Source organism: Lissotriton vulgaris, chromosome 7, assembly GCF_964263255.1.
Source record: "Lissotriton vulgaris chromosome 7, aLisVul1.2, whole genome shotgun sequence".
NCBI lineage: Eukaryota > Metazoa > Chordata > Amphibia > Caudata > Salamandridae > Lissotriton > Lissotriton vulgaris.
Genome location: NC_141695.1, coordinates 1637064742 through 1637080153, shown reverse-complemented (window position 1 = coordinate 1637080153; position 15412 = coordinate 1637064742).

Sequence of the window (15412 nt, the reverse complement as noted above, 5' to 3'; positions counted from 1 at the left end):
ATTACCATTTTGACTATGGCCGTGCGGTCAGCTAGTGATAATGGTAAGCAATTCCATCGCCTGATTTTATCTTCTATAGCACTGATCGCCCGTCGGTAGTTAGTGCGGATGACAATTTCCGGAACCGTATGAAACCATACACCCAAATACCGTATCGGCTCCGACTGCCACTCTTGGGGGTAATCCAACGGTTGTGGAATCGTGGTATCTGTTAGTGGGATTATTTGTGACTTGGCCCAATTAATTGTAAGTCCTGACTGTTAACCAAATTTGATGTATTCTCATAGCAGTGGGTTTAAGTTTTGGACTGGGTCACGAACGTACAGCATCATATCGTCCGCGTATAATGAAATGTGCAATGGGCGGCTTGGGAACTGAAGAGCGGAATAGTGGTGTTTCTGTCTGATTTTGTATGCCAGTGGCTCCAGCGCCAAAGCAAACAAGAGAGGGGACAGGGGGCATCCCTGTCGTGTTCCTCTGCTGATTGGTATAGGATCAGATATATACCTTTTGACTTTAATCCGAGCTGTAGGGGCAGAATATAACAACGTTATCCATTGCAAGAATACGGTAGGGAATACCATTCTATGCAATACTGTATATAGATATGACCACTCAATGGAGTCAAAGGCTTTGGCCGCGTCTAACAAGACCGCTGCCGCTTTGGTGCTGGGAACCAGGTAGTGTGATACTGCAAATAATGTTCTGGTTTTTTGTGCCGTGGATCTCACTGGGATAAAGCCCGATTGGTCGGGCAGTACCAGTAGTGGCATCAATGGCTGCAGACGTGTGGCAATAAGTTTGGCAATTATTTTCGTATCCACATTTATAAGGGAAAGTGGTCTGTAAGAATCGCAATATTCCGGATCTTTGCCTGGTTTTAACAGTGTAATCAACATGGCTTCACGTAATGAGGGGGGAAGTTTTTGTTTATCATGTGCATCGCCATACATGCACACTAGATGGGGAGCTAGTAAATCTGCAAATGTTTTGTAAAATTCGCTTGCGAAGCCGTCAGGGCCTGGTGCCTTACCATTCGGTAAAGATTTGATAACATTTATGACCTCCTCGACATTGACAGGTAATAAGAGGTATTCCCTCTGTGCATCCGATAACCAAGTTATTTCCACATCTGCCAGGTATGCCATAATGTCATCAGTATCGGGGGTGGGGTGTGACGTGGATAGGGCCTTGTAAGTTTGCATAAATTCACGCAGTATGTTATGTGTATCATACCATGGAGTGCCCTCAGCGCCTCTAATCGTCTATACTGATTGAGATGCGCATGCCGTGCAAATTTTTTTCCCTAAAGTCCTACCAGGTCCGCCCCCTTCACCGTAGGCCCATGCGGTATGCCGTTTTGTGATGTAGTTTAGTTCGTCCTTTGCAGGATTGATATTCTGATAGTATCGTTCTGATCTCCCCCAGTAATTCAGAGTTCTGTGTACGTGTATACTCCCTTTCAAGGTCACGTAATCTGTCTTCCTGTGTTAGCAGTTGGCACCTTATGTCTTTAAATATACCAGCAGTGGTGTTAATGCAGACCCCTCTTATCGTCGCCTTGAACACTTCTCACAACAGGCTAGGGTCCTCTGTCGTTGGAGCGTTGAGCTGAAAATACTCAATGATTGCAATATGTATAGTGTCTGTATATACCGAGTCCAGTAGAGCAGTAGCATTAAACCGCCAACTAAAAGGAGGGGGTATAATGTGGTATGGTGAGGGAAAGGAACACTGGATTGTGATCGGACACTGTCCTAGGTAAGTGTCTAATACCAGTCGTCCACAACGACATATCTTCTGTGCCCAGCCAGTAGTCGATACGGGACCAGCTGTTATGTGCTGCTGTTATGTGAGTGGCTGCTGTACAGTCTAGATTGCGTGCTCTCTGTACGTCAGTGAGGCGGATATCCAAAATAATATCTTTTAGTGTATGTAAGGCACGTTTATGTGGTTCAGGTGTGTTCACTGATCTGTCTAACCCATCTTGCATCGCAACATTAAAATCCCCACCCCATAAAATCTGCACATCTCGCAATCCTGCCAGTACTCGCCATATTTCCTGATAGAAATCGGAGTCATCTACATTAGGCCCATATATATTCACCAATGCCATACGTTGCCCTCGTATGGTCCCCACCACCACCACGCAGCGCCCTGCATCATCTTTAAGGACTTCGGTGACATTATAATTTAGACCTTTCCTGATTAAAGTTAAGACCCCCTAGAGTAGGTGGAGTAATTCGAGCTATGGGTTGATTCTGCCTATCTGCGGCCAATATTGTGTATTGTGTGTGGGGCAAGATTTGTTTCCTGTAGTAGGGCAACATCCTCATCTAAATAAGTAAAAATTTGACAAATCTTTTTCGGGTTGTTCAGCCCCTGGACGTTCCATGTCAGGAAGTTAATATGCTTAGGTTCTACCCGTTCAGCGAATCTCTAGTACTTGCCATATCATACCAGTTAGAGGCAAATATTTGGTACATGCATAACCTTGAGAGTGTTTCTGTTTTTGACGTCATACCGTTACACATTACAATAGGGTACTGAAAATCAGCGATGCTTCTCAAGTGCCTTGGTTTGTAGTGCAAAACCCAACAACCCCCTCACCACCCCCCACCCACTTTAGCATCCCAACTATGCCAAAGACACACCCACAATATAACAAATTTAGGAACAAACATTGGTTGGGGAGCACCCAAACGGCTCCATCCAACAACATGGATGTGACCAGGTACTCATGATCTACACGGATAGTAACTTCTGTGAGAGTTTGTTGCATATCAGCAGACAGTAGGAATGCCTGGTTAGATGATGTGGTATTGAAATTTTACCCGCCATCAACTCAGCAACAGGACAAAGATCAGTTATGCCATATATACATAAACATTGTTGTTAATACCAATATAGCAGTAACTACCTCAGTTCCATGTACAGGTGTCCATGCACCATTAACTACAGATGCTGTTATAACCAGGGCTTCTATTATATTTACACTCGCAAGGAACCACAAGCGGTGGGTAGCACTAAGGAGAAACCTGTTGCGCAACATATGAGTTGTCTTTAAGAGCGCTCCTGATAGTGTCTGACTCATGTGTCTCCGCAATTCCGCTGCCAATTGCAGATTGTGTTGAAAAGTGGTATACCTTGGAAAGCAAAGTGTAACAGACAGTGCATGTAGCCCTCTATTTGTACTTGTCGACTCCAGTGTGAGTCACATTTCCAACAGATCCTCCAGCAATGGATGACATCACGACAGGGGCACAGCACATTCACACTGTGAGCAGTACAGGAATGATTGCAATCACGTGCTAGTCCCATGCTACAGTGACATGGTGCGAAAATCTGGTAGACCGACCCCAAGGACATCAACATGTACATATGGCTTATCAGTGCATAAATGCTGGAATGTGTTATACCCTAATATATCCGCTATCCGAGTCCTGCTGCATTTCCTTGCGGTGTTTCTTCTTGCGTTTACGGGGAAGTTGCTTCAGGAAGTCTTGTGCAGCTTGTGGAGTCTAAAAAATTAAAGGGCGGCCATCTTGTGTCACCTTGAGCCGTGCCGGCTATAACATTGTATATTCAATACCTAGATCACGCAGCTTCTTTTTGGTCGGGTTGTATTCTTTGCGCACCAGCTGGACTGCCATAGTAAAGTTAGGTACAATTCCAACGCATTCCCTTGGTAGTTGATGTCACGTTTCTACCAAGCCAGTCTCAGGATAGTGTCCCTATCTCTATAATTGAGAATACGGGCAACTATCGAACGTGGAGGAGCGACAGGTTTCGGTCCCGATGCGAGAGATCTATGTGCGTGCTCTACTAACATGACAGATTAAAAGGATTCCGCGCCAAATACTGCGCGACACAGATCCTCCACATATGTTTCCATTCTGCCGGTATTGGTGGATTCCGGCACGCCTGTGATACGGACGTTGTTCCGGCGGGATCTTGCTTCCAAATCCTCTGTCTTATTACGAATGACCTCCAGTAGTTTTTCCATGTCTGAACATTTCGTGGTAGTTGCATGAGATTCATCCTCCACTGCTGAGATTCTGGTTTCAGCTTCCACCTGGCGTTCTCCATGTTTATCTAACTTGGCCGCCATGTTGTCTACCTGTTGCGTGAGAGTGTCCAGCTTTCCGTTTATGTCCTGGAGACTTTGCTGAATGGCCTGTAGAACTTGCTCCATACCTCTATTTGCCGCCCCTTCGGAGTCAGGTTCAGTGTCCGATTGAGCTGTTGCGCCCCTTCCCTGTTTTTTAGCCTCGAATGTCAGCTTAGTTTGCTGCTTTTCTGGTTTCCCCATAGCTTGACTGAGTGACAAAATCAGGTGCAGTGCAATACTTCGTCTCGTGGAAAGGGCTGACAGTATAGTGTAGTAGAGCGCGGTATGTTGCTACGTCGCAGCTGCAGTGCGGTTGTGGTGCCAGCAGTGCGTGCAGGCATACAATATTAGAAGATGGTTGGCATCTCCACTCGGATCCTCAGCCGGTCAGATGTCTATTACGACATGTGGAGGGATCGCGCCTTTTGTAAATTACACAACTACCGACGTAGGTCGCTACTCATGCCAAGGTCCACTTTCAGCAGCACAGTCCATTGTGTAGGCGTATCGATGCTGTTCGCTGCCACACCCCCAGCTGTTTATGTATTTATATTATATTTCAAAGACACCAGGACCTCTTGCTCGCATGCAGGGTATGCAGCGCTGGCAATTCTGTGCGTTGCATAGCGCTGTTGTCTCATGGGGTGCAATGATCCAGGGGTGCGCTTTGTAATAGACCCGATTTTGGAATTACAACAGGTACCTTAATCGTCGCAGGTCATCAGGGGTGCTGTCGCCATCTTGAAGTAGACCATGAGGCGCTCGCAGTATCACACATTTTTTGCCTCCTACACCTGGGTACTGCCACACAATGTCGCTGAGCATAGGCGTTGAATATCGGGTCCACTGGGCAGCGCTGGGGGCGACGTATGCCGACATCTACCCTTTAAGTGCAGCCGGAGGGTTACAGCCGAGAGTCTCCGTAGGGCGCCGCCATTTTGAATATCGCATTTCGCGCCTGTGCCCTCTGCCTTCAAAAGCTATTTTCTGCTACGATATGCCATTACTGCGTCTTTGTTTTACCTATACTGCATGGTCCAGACATTCCGCCACCTGCCGCCACCTCTGTATTTATTTTCCCATCCGTTAGCCGCACTTATGTCTCGCGGGACGGACCTGGTCGGCGGAGCTGTCGTATTAGGCAGCCATTCCGCTGTGCGCCCTCTAGCGCCCCCCACGGCCAGATTACTTTTACTTTTAATTTCAAAAGTTACACATACAATACATTCACGTCATTAATGAAAACAATTTCTATAGGAAGTTTTCCACTAACCTTTATTTAAAAGAAAAGGAAAGGAAATATTAGTCATTGGTTTGCTTCCATTTAAAGAGTAACACATAAAATTGGCACTGTGCCTTTAAGAACCTCACAGCACCCAATGTATCCCATCATGCGGCACAGGTGACAGTTAGGGCAGGCAATTTTTATGGAATACTAAGGAATCCTGGTTACAGAACATGCTGAGAACTGCAATGCTTCCATCAGGGGAGGTGGGTGGGATGCTTATGACTTTGATGAGGATTCCCCAGTAAGAGAACTAGGATTACAGTTAAGCAATGTATCCTTCTCTTCCAGGGATCCTCATATGTCCAACTATTTGTCCAACTATTTTTGGCTTCGTTATTAAATTATATGATTTAGTTTATGAGTCTGTGGTCCTTTGGGTTCATGGGAATTTGTGAAATAATTGACTAATGATCCCCCCCCCCACCCACACTTGCAAGCAGGCAAAAAGGTAATCGGCCCGAGATTCCAGAATAAGTCTAAAATAGCTGCAGAGGATGGTTGCCTCTTGAAGTGAGGGGAGAATCTAGAGAAATCTAGAATAGATTTAGATTTGTGGAGCCCCAAAATAGAGCCAAAGATTGAAAGTCGAGACCGACTGGCTTTGGCGGAGATTGATGGAGATTGACGGGGCAGCAAAGACAGCGGTGGACGGTGGCGTGAGTATGAACAGGGATATGTGTGTTAGATTGTGGGAATGGTTTGATTGAGTGATGTCTTGTGAAGTTGGGATTAGAGTTGAGTGAATGAGTGATATCGGACTGAACGTGCGCGGTCTATGTGGTTTTGGTTTTGGCTATCGGGCTCAAGAGTAGCCTAAGGTCCCGGGATAGGTTTGTGGTGTAGGAGACACCACTTGGTCGTAATTGTTTGGCCATTGGTTGTGGGAAGTCATGGAGCGCTATTGACAACCACCTTGTGACAGGGAACTTTGTGTGAGTGAACTTATTAGAATCGTGTGTGGAAAGCCTCATGTGCAAGGGTAGACTGCAGCGATTCGAATGGCCGCCGCAAGTCGCGAGTCATGGAGTATGAATGTTCCTGAGTGAGAGAACTTTATCGATCTTCTAGTAGGGCTGACAATTACTTGCTTTTGGTTTAATGTGACTGTCGGGTCATTTGAAAGGCAGACAGTTACTTGGCTTTTTCTATGATTGTGAGAGCGAATGTGTACGGTGAGATTGTGAAGGAGGGTGAACCGCTGTGAAGAGGGAAAAGGTGACTTCAGGGTGTGCCGCACTCGGATTGGTGGATTGTCTCTGGGAAGATGAAGTACGGTAAATTGGTGACAAAATTGGTGACAAAAAGGATTGACTTAAAAATGCGATGCTTCAGGGTATCAGGAGATTTGTGTGGGGGAGACACAGGTGTAGTAACTCGAGTGGGTGAAGAAACGCCGCCCGAGGATACTCAGGCACATTATATGGCAACAAATGTAGGTCTCCATCCCGTAATCCCAAAAGATGACTGAAGGAGGGAAACAGGCTTTTCCCTGTTATGGGTCATTTCGATTGGATGTGTTATATCAATTGAGAGGAGTGTTGTCTTCAATGCGACCGCCACCGTGACCGACACAATTTGAGGCATTACATGTCTAGATGCGAGCTGCTCATGCAAAGAGAAGGGAATGTAATCAAGGCAGGATGAAAAAAAACAATGAAGGCATATCAGGACGCCTGGTGGGATGCTCAATTGAAAAGATGGAGAGTAGATACCATTGAAGGGGAAAAATTGTACCCCTCACTGGTAAAGGAAACAGACACCCAACATAGGAATGAGGATGATGGAAGTGATACAGATGATAGTTTATTGGACAAATTCAGAGACTCCTCTCCATTATAATCCACAGTCGGAAGAGGGAAGGCAAGAATTAGAAAGTGCAGTGAGTACAGAAGGAGAAAGGTGCCAAGAGTAATAGCAAGGATGTCAGCTGGGCCAAAAGGGATAGGTATGTCAGCACCTGGAGGACCTGAAATTAGTGGAGTTAATCCTGCTATACCGTTACCGGAATCTCTTACGCTACCGGTTAACATTGGGCCTGTAGTCTCTGTCTATAATCCAGATCAGGGGGAAAGCAACAGTCAGCCGCAGACGGGATTAGGAGAAGGAATTAGCTCAGATGGAAATGTTATGATGAGTAAGAATAATCTGTTTTTAGTGCCTGTGGAAGACCAGTACACCATTGCCAGTAACCGCAAGGCGCAGACCCATTGAGGGTGTGTGTCGGGTCTAATACGGTACAGAAAGATACATTGGCCAATTCCCAGTCAGATTTAAGAATGTGGGAAGCTCCAGCTAGAAGACCCATAGGAAGGATACCGGAGGTGGAAATAAGTCAGGGAGCTTCTGGAGTTCAGTACGTTTCACAGGATACATGGTCAGTGGATCGGCGGGGGAATCAAAGCTGTGAAAGGAAAGGACAAGTGGGAATGTTGGGCCAGGAAATGAACAAGGCTGCTGTGAATGCGAAACTGCTAGATGTGGTGAAATTAAAAGCAGAAGTGGATGAAATAATTGATGGAAACTTGCCTTTGGACATGATAAAATTATATGAGCAGGATGAGTTGTTGTTCATTGCAAAGGATATTACCGTAAGGCAAGACTGAGAAGTTGACTGAACTGGCTCAGAGGTACAATTTAGATCTGACTAAAACAAAAAGGCTGCAGGGAAATCACAGGTTGAATTACAGTGATAAGGAATTGGAGGGGAAAAGGTTGATGGGCTTGAAAACACACATTCAAGAGTTGATCATAGGAATGCGTGCATGGAGTATGCTTGATAAGTTGGAAGAAAGGTGATCTAAGAAAAAGAGCTTCTAGACAGTGGTGGGTGATGGGTCACCTCCCGGAGGAGGGACTGCGAGAGTGGGGGTAAAGGGTATGCGCATGTACCTTGGAGTAGGAGTGATTTAGCTGCGTTTACAAATGATTTTCCTCAGCTGAGATAAAAACCCGCTGAGTGGTACAAACAAGTTGATCGTTTTGTGAAAATGTCAAAAGTTTAATGGAATGACTTGAATACTTTGTTTGATATTGTGGTCCTGAGTGATTTATGGTCGGCATGAAAAATTGCTGTCAATTGTACATCTGCAGAACTGGATAGAGATCCTGTGACACTTGCCCCTTCCCTTGAAGTTATGAAAACATTTGATCAGGTAATCAAGTGGTTGCAGACTAAGGTTGCCCCGCCGGATATAGATTGACTTAATATAGATCACACCACCCAAGAGCCTAAGGAATCAGTACATGCCTATTATGAAAGGCTTCTCCGAGCCTTTAAGCAGTACAGTGGGTTGGATACGTTGGACCCTAAAACATGGGACACTTTGTTTCCAAGTTTGTATTAGGATTAAGGCCAGAGATTAGTTTAATGATTCAACAGCATTTGATCTATTGGAAGAACAAATCCGTGGTTGAGATTTTGCAATATGCTAAGTACTGTAGTGATGAGGTAGAGTCCAAACATAGAAAAATGAAGGACAAGTTGATGATGGTACAGTTGAGAAATGCAGATAAAGCTCAGCAGACACAGATGAATGGAGGAACTTTGAGTTGAAGACAGGGGACTGGTCAGGGTGGAACCCAGAATGTGTTGGTCCCTGTAGGACAGGGAAGAGGTAGGGGAATAGATCCAAGGACAGGAATGGATTTGGGAACTTTAAGATGGAAAACTGCTTGTCATTATTGTCACAAGATTAAGCATTGGAAGCCCGATTGTCGGTTAAAACCGGCAAATCAAATACAAGATGGGGAGGTAACTCAGTTGTCTGAGGTGGTGGATACGGTGACAAGACCTAACTCCATGAATGGAGGTTGTTTAGGTCAACGGTGCAGGTTCCCAACCTCCGAGGATTGCACAGGGCAACCAGGTGTATCAACAGATGCCTTTTATTGGAATGTGTGAAGATTTTGATCCGGACCCTTCGCAATGACGGTGCCCGAGGGGGGGAGGAAGACCGCACTCTTGTAGCAGTCTTGGAGGTAGACCAGAGAGGACCGTTTGTGGAGACGGATGTTGACAGTCATCCCATTACCTTTCTGGTTGATACTGGTGCTACCATTATAATGTGAGATCAAGGGTAGTCCCTAACCTACCCCTCTCGGGACAATGGATCCAAATTGTAGGAATTGCCAATAAAAGAATGACAAATCCTTTGACAGATGAATTATCTGTGAGAATAGGATTATTGCAAGTATTGGTTCATTCTGTGTCTCACCAGGTTGAAGCCACGACTGCACCGACCTCAAAGGACCTCTTGCATGACATATGCCCGGGACTGGGTATTGGTTCATAAGCACGTTAGGAAGAACTGCCTTGTGCAAGGTGGCGAGGTCCGTATCAAGTGATCCTGGTGACGAATACTGCTGTGAAGTATGGAGGCTTGCTGAACTGGATTCACACCTCCCATACCTGCAGAGTTCCAGAACACTTGGAAGAAACAGCTCCTCTCTCTGACGGAAATCCAATTGTGGTCGGAAGGCCACTAGAGAGGGCAAGCCAAGCTGTGAGGGTTCTTGACGAGACTGGTCGCCCACTAGGTCGAGCTGAGAGGAGTCAAGCAACACAAGTCCCAGGTATAGATTAACCCTGGGCATAGTATGCGTAGTGGGGCTACGCGAAGCTACGCAAAGTGAGCAAGAAACTACGCCCAACTATGTACTTCGCGTAGCCCCACTACGCGCCGCATGCCCTCCTCCCCTACATACCTAATTTTAGTAAATGCGCAAAGAAAAGTAAATAAAGTGCACTTACCTTGTCCGCTGCATCCCGGGGCTCCCTCTGCTCGTTCACGGCGCCGTCTTGATAACCAATGCGCATGCGCGGCCGCCCGCGCATGCGCATACTTCGTGGCGTAGCGAAGTCCTTCGCCCAGGGTTAGTATAGACTCTATGGGAGACGGTAATGTTGCACATGGTGTAGAGTCAAACTCAGCTGAAGAGACTAGTGTGAGACGTAGTCGAGTGCTGGCTAGAAGAACTGAAACGGAAAGAGAATTGTGGCCAGTGAGACACAGAAGACTGAACTTGAGACTGGCCCTTGAGAGAGATCTTGCGCCCATATCTGAAACGAGTGAATCGGAACAAGGTGATACAGAGCAAAATCAAAGGAGTTTGAGAAGATCAAGGAGAACAAGAGTACAGTGCCAGAGGTACGATGCTCCAGAGGTGACATATCTGATCACAGATGCATGGAACTGCGAGGTCCAGGAAACTCACTTCCGGACAGGTGAAAGACGAGGAACCTCAGTGTTGATAATTGAAAATGAATTGTTGGTTCCTGTAGTGGAAGCTCACAGAGTTTTGACACTGACTGTACCAGACACTCCAAATCTGAGTGGGTTGTAGAATCGGATCTTAAACAAACTTTCATTTCCAACTTTTGGGTGCCAATGTTCAGCTCAGGAGATGGCAGCCTTTCGTTTGGAAATTTTGCACCGTGTTGTTGAAGAACTTGGCTCTGACCTCATACATGAAGTACATTGAACTGAAAATAAAAGTTGCTTCTCTGAGAAGATAACCTAGGCCCGAGTGGAAGAAGAATACATTTAGGGACCTTCCAGTAGAAGAAGAAAGAGGACAAGGAAAGTCTCTGGACTGTGTAAATAAGTGTGTAAAGAACTGAGTCCAATTGAATTCAGAACTTCAAGATATCACGTATGAACTTAAGTAGCATAAGTGAGAATTAGGAAAGAGACTTTCATTGATCTTCTTGCAAATCGTTGCCTGAACTTGACCCAAGATGGAGTCTGTAAATCCGAACCATAGAAGAAGGTGTGTAATAGTCACCCTCATAGTAGGAGCAATAGTAGTTATAGCTGTAGTCATCATTATATCCACTGTTGAATCACATGAACCTGGGGTAGAGGGGGTAGCAGTATGAGGGGCATCCACACCATCTACTTCAAGCACGAGAGAGGGTACATTAGGATCTGATAGAGTTATGATAGAGGAAACTAGCTGCTTATTGCCAGTAGATTTGCCTAAAGGTAATTATATGTTGAATGTGTATCCAAAGTTGCTGTATGAGTAGATGGACATGATGGATGTGAGAGATTGATGTGTGTGTATGTAGCTACCAGTGTCAGTAGAGCATCAGTAGAGGTGGGGAATAGGTATCATCACCTACCCGGGACGTAATGTATAACTTGTAGTATATTGCTTTATGTTTTATGGCAAGGGAAATTATGAGTATTATTTTTCCAACTACAATGTGGTGCTTTCGGTAGTGCCAGCTTACAAACATCTGAATAAGCATGATTATTACAAACAGGAAGAAAGAATGACAAAATATTTTGTACCTACTGTTACATTAGATACATCTTATGGACATAGACACAACCTCACCAGAATGCTAACTGAGAGAGGAAAGAAATTTGTAGATCAGATAGAAGATAGACATAGGCAATCATTATTTAGGCCTAACAGTAGAGATGGGAATATTGAATAGACTATGGAGGAGTTAGCTCATAGAGCACAGGTAAGTTATGGTCCAATAGCTTTAGACTTACACCAACGGGTAAAACTTTGCATTAGACAGACACCGACATACTAATAAGATTTGTGGGACAGAGTGAATGTGACCACATCTTTTTGACTGAGAAGTCTGTAAAGAAGGCATTGAAGGATACGATGCAGGTGGGGCTGAATGTATATTTTGTATGTGGGAGTAATTCATATGTTCGATTGCCACAGAATTGGTATGGTACATGTTATGTGGCTATCGTATTTACCAAGATTTAGCAAGTGGAGGATTTATGGTCACTAGAAGGGAAACAGTCTCATCAAGAGAAACGTGGTACAAGTGCAGGGGAGATTGTGGGAGATGTGTTTGGAGCGATGATATAACGTTTGGGAGTGGTCTTGAATGATGTGAAGGTTAGAAGGTTACAAAAACAATGGAGGAGTTACCCCTCAAAAAGTGGAGAAAAGAGATTCTCTTACAGTGGGTTAAAGTGCTCAATTCAGCACAGTATGTCCCAACCTGTCAGTGGATAATGCATATCCTTGTAGAAGACCCCTCACTCACCAACCTAGTTGGTGACATGCTTCATCATCGGGGTCCCACCCCATAGGCCGAGTGCCTATAGGGTGTGCTGCGACACCTGATTGCAGTGGAGCGGGTTGTTTTCTTTTATGTGTTCAAGGCGATCAAATAAATGAATTTAAAAAGGGCCAACACTACTCACTGCAAGTTTTTATTCTTGAGTCTGAAGGACTGGGTTCTTTAAGACCCAGCGGTGCCAGGGCACAACACCTGAAACCTTCGTGGGTAACCTGCTCCGGTGTACGAATGACAGAGACACGGGACACTTCCTTCGGCGTCAAAGATTCAAGGTTTATTTACTGCAGGGAACACAGAAGTCATGACAAGTACAACACGTGCAACTTGGGGAGACTGCTTCAGATTGGTTCTGTGGATCGCTCCTTTTATACAGTTTTTTACTCATAGGACAACATGGTACACAAAGGTTTACAACCCGGTTCCCACCATTATCCCCCAGAGGGGTCGCTTTGGTCACTTTGATACACATAAGGTCCGGAACATAAGTGCGGAAACATTTGGCGGTTCCCAACTGTAAAAACCCATCTTCCCAACATTAGTGCATTCCAATCGGCAGTAAAACAGATCGAAATAGGAACAAAGACAGGTGCAGAGGAAGACGGAGACAGTGGGGAGATCGGAAAGGGTGTAAAAGGGGAGGTATCGGGAAACACGAGATACAGGCATCAAAAGGGACGTGCCTAATGAGATGCACGGCTGAGACAATAAACCGGCACGGCGAGATGAGCCTCGAGCGGGGCCATCTGCCTTACAGCATCATCCCCCTCGTCATAAAGACACTTACAAAGAACATGTGTCTTCCGCAAATATCTTGGGAGTCCCAGGGTCGCGAAGCGGACAGCGTCCGTTCGCTGGCTACTTGAGGGCAAGAGACAAAATGGATGCCGTATCTAAGATGGAACCCGTGGGTACAGATGAAAAACCCACATAACAAACGAACGGTTTAAGTTAGCACAGCGAAACTGCGCACACTTACCAAACTCGTCATTTGCGGTTCATAGATACCAGACTCGACCATATTCGTGCGAGTCGAAAACACCACTTACAATTGTCACGGAACCTCAGACGCTCCTTTTGCCCTCATGTAGGCAAGCACTAGTCGGAATCATATTCGATATTCATCAGACCATCGAGATGTTGCTGTAGCATAGCTCTGTCCAACCGAGTCCCCTTGGTAACAGGTGGCTGTCTCATACACGTTGTAGCACAGAGGCCACATAAGGCAGGACCGCACTGCACACAAAGGCAACACGTGAACAGGAACACCACAACGACTCCGATGATCATCAGAATCTTCCAACCCCAAGTCGACATCAGGCCCCAAAACCACCCAAGTAGCGTCCAATCCCCTACATCCACGTGTATGGATTCGGAGATCTTATGCAACTTCGAGATGGCTTGATAGACAGTCGGAGCGTTATCAGGAATGAAAATGCAGCAGCTCGAATGGATCACCTTACATACCCCACCTCGATCTGCTAAGATCACGTCTAAAACCATACGGTTTTGTAACGTCATAAGTCTATCCGCCTGAAGTTCAGTGGTGATATTACCAAGGGCACTGGCAGTAATATTAGCTGTTGATTCTACCACTCGAGTCAACTGTCTCAGGTTCCTACTGTTAACCATAGGTCCCCAAAACGGGAGGAAACCCTTGAAAAAGTCTCCTGCCTCTTGACCGGCAGTATCCTCTTCGCTAATTACGCCTCTCACAACTCTAGTCTTGTGATAATCTGCATCTACAGTGAACGTCGGAGGCAACAAGTTTGCGATGAAGCATGAGCCCATGAAGTCAGAGGGCAACCATGCATATGCACGATCATGACAGATAAAGTATGTACCCTTGGCGGCCAGGAACACAGGGGACGAGACCATCGGCAGAATGTAATTTTCAGTGCAAGCACTCTCTCCAAGTCGGGCTTTCGATCTTCGGCCGCGACCTATGAGACAAAAATTACCAATGTGGGGTACGACCCATATCGGAGGCGAGCTTTTAAGCTGCTTTTCACTAGTGAACACACTATATTCGCCTCTACTTAGGACCCTATAGGCTTGTACCTCTTCTTCGGGAATAAGCGAGGGATCATAGATATCGCTATCTAAATCCTCTATTGCTATCGACAAAGGTTTTTGATACGAGGTAGGACCAGAGTAGGGGGAACGCGGTTCTCGAATGGGGTGGAAACCCAGTGCGCTTCGAAACATTGTCTGAAATGCTCGAGCAGACCCTTGGGAACTATACGGTAACACCAGATATGGAATTCCCTTATCCGTAGTATGTGGCATCAACCCACACACCCAACAATTAGTAGTGTTAACCACTAACTGATGCTGATGGAGGAGCTGAATAAAGGAATTGTTGCGGAATTCTGCACGTCTAGCCTGCTCGTGTTCAGGTAAGATATGAAAAGAATGAGGAGAAGCAGTGGAGGTAAGTTTAGGGTCAGGGGTAGGAGTAGGTGTAGAAGTAGGTAAGAAGTAAGACATCGTGTAATACACCCCACCCGCCAATAATGCAGAAACAGTCAAAAACAATACGAATATTTGGAATATAAAACATTTGGTACGACTGAGTTGCTGCAGCTTGAATCTATGAGCCTGAGCTCCTTCAAAATTCTTCAGCTTCGAGAATGCCATTCCCTATGACCGTCCGCAACGTTTCTTGACGCACTTCGTTCCGTGTAGCAATAGTCAATCCCTAGGGGTTCCCAGGAACCGACGGTCTTTAACCTAGCGTCAAGACCTACTAACCAGAAGGAAGTACGCGCGCGGCCCTACGGCCTTTATTTCACAAGTGTATATGCAAAAACAATGTCTCTCAGCTGTGGAAGCAAAAAGTGTAAGGATCGAAGCTCAATGAATATATACAAAATAATTACAATGGTACGAATGTTCAAACTGATCGTGGAAAACGGGATAATGCAATTATCAGGGGAACAGAACAAGATCTTTT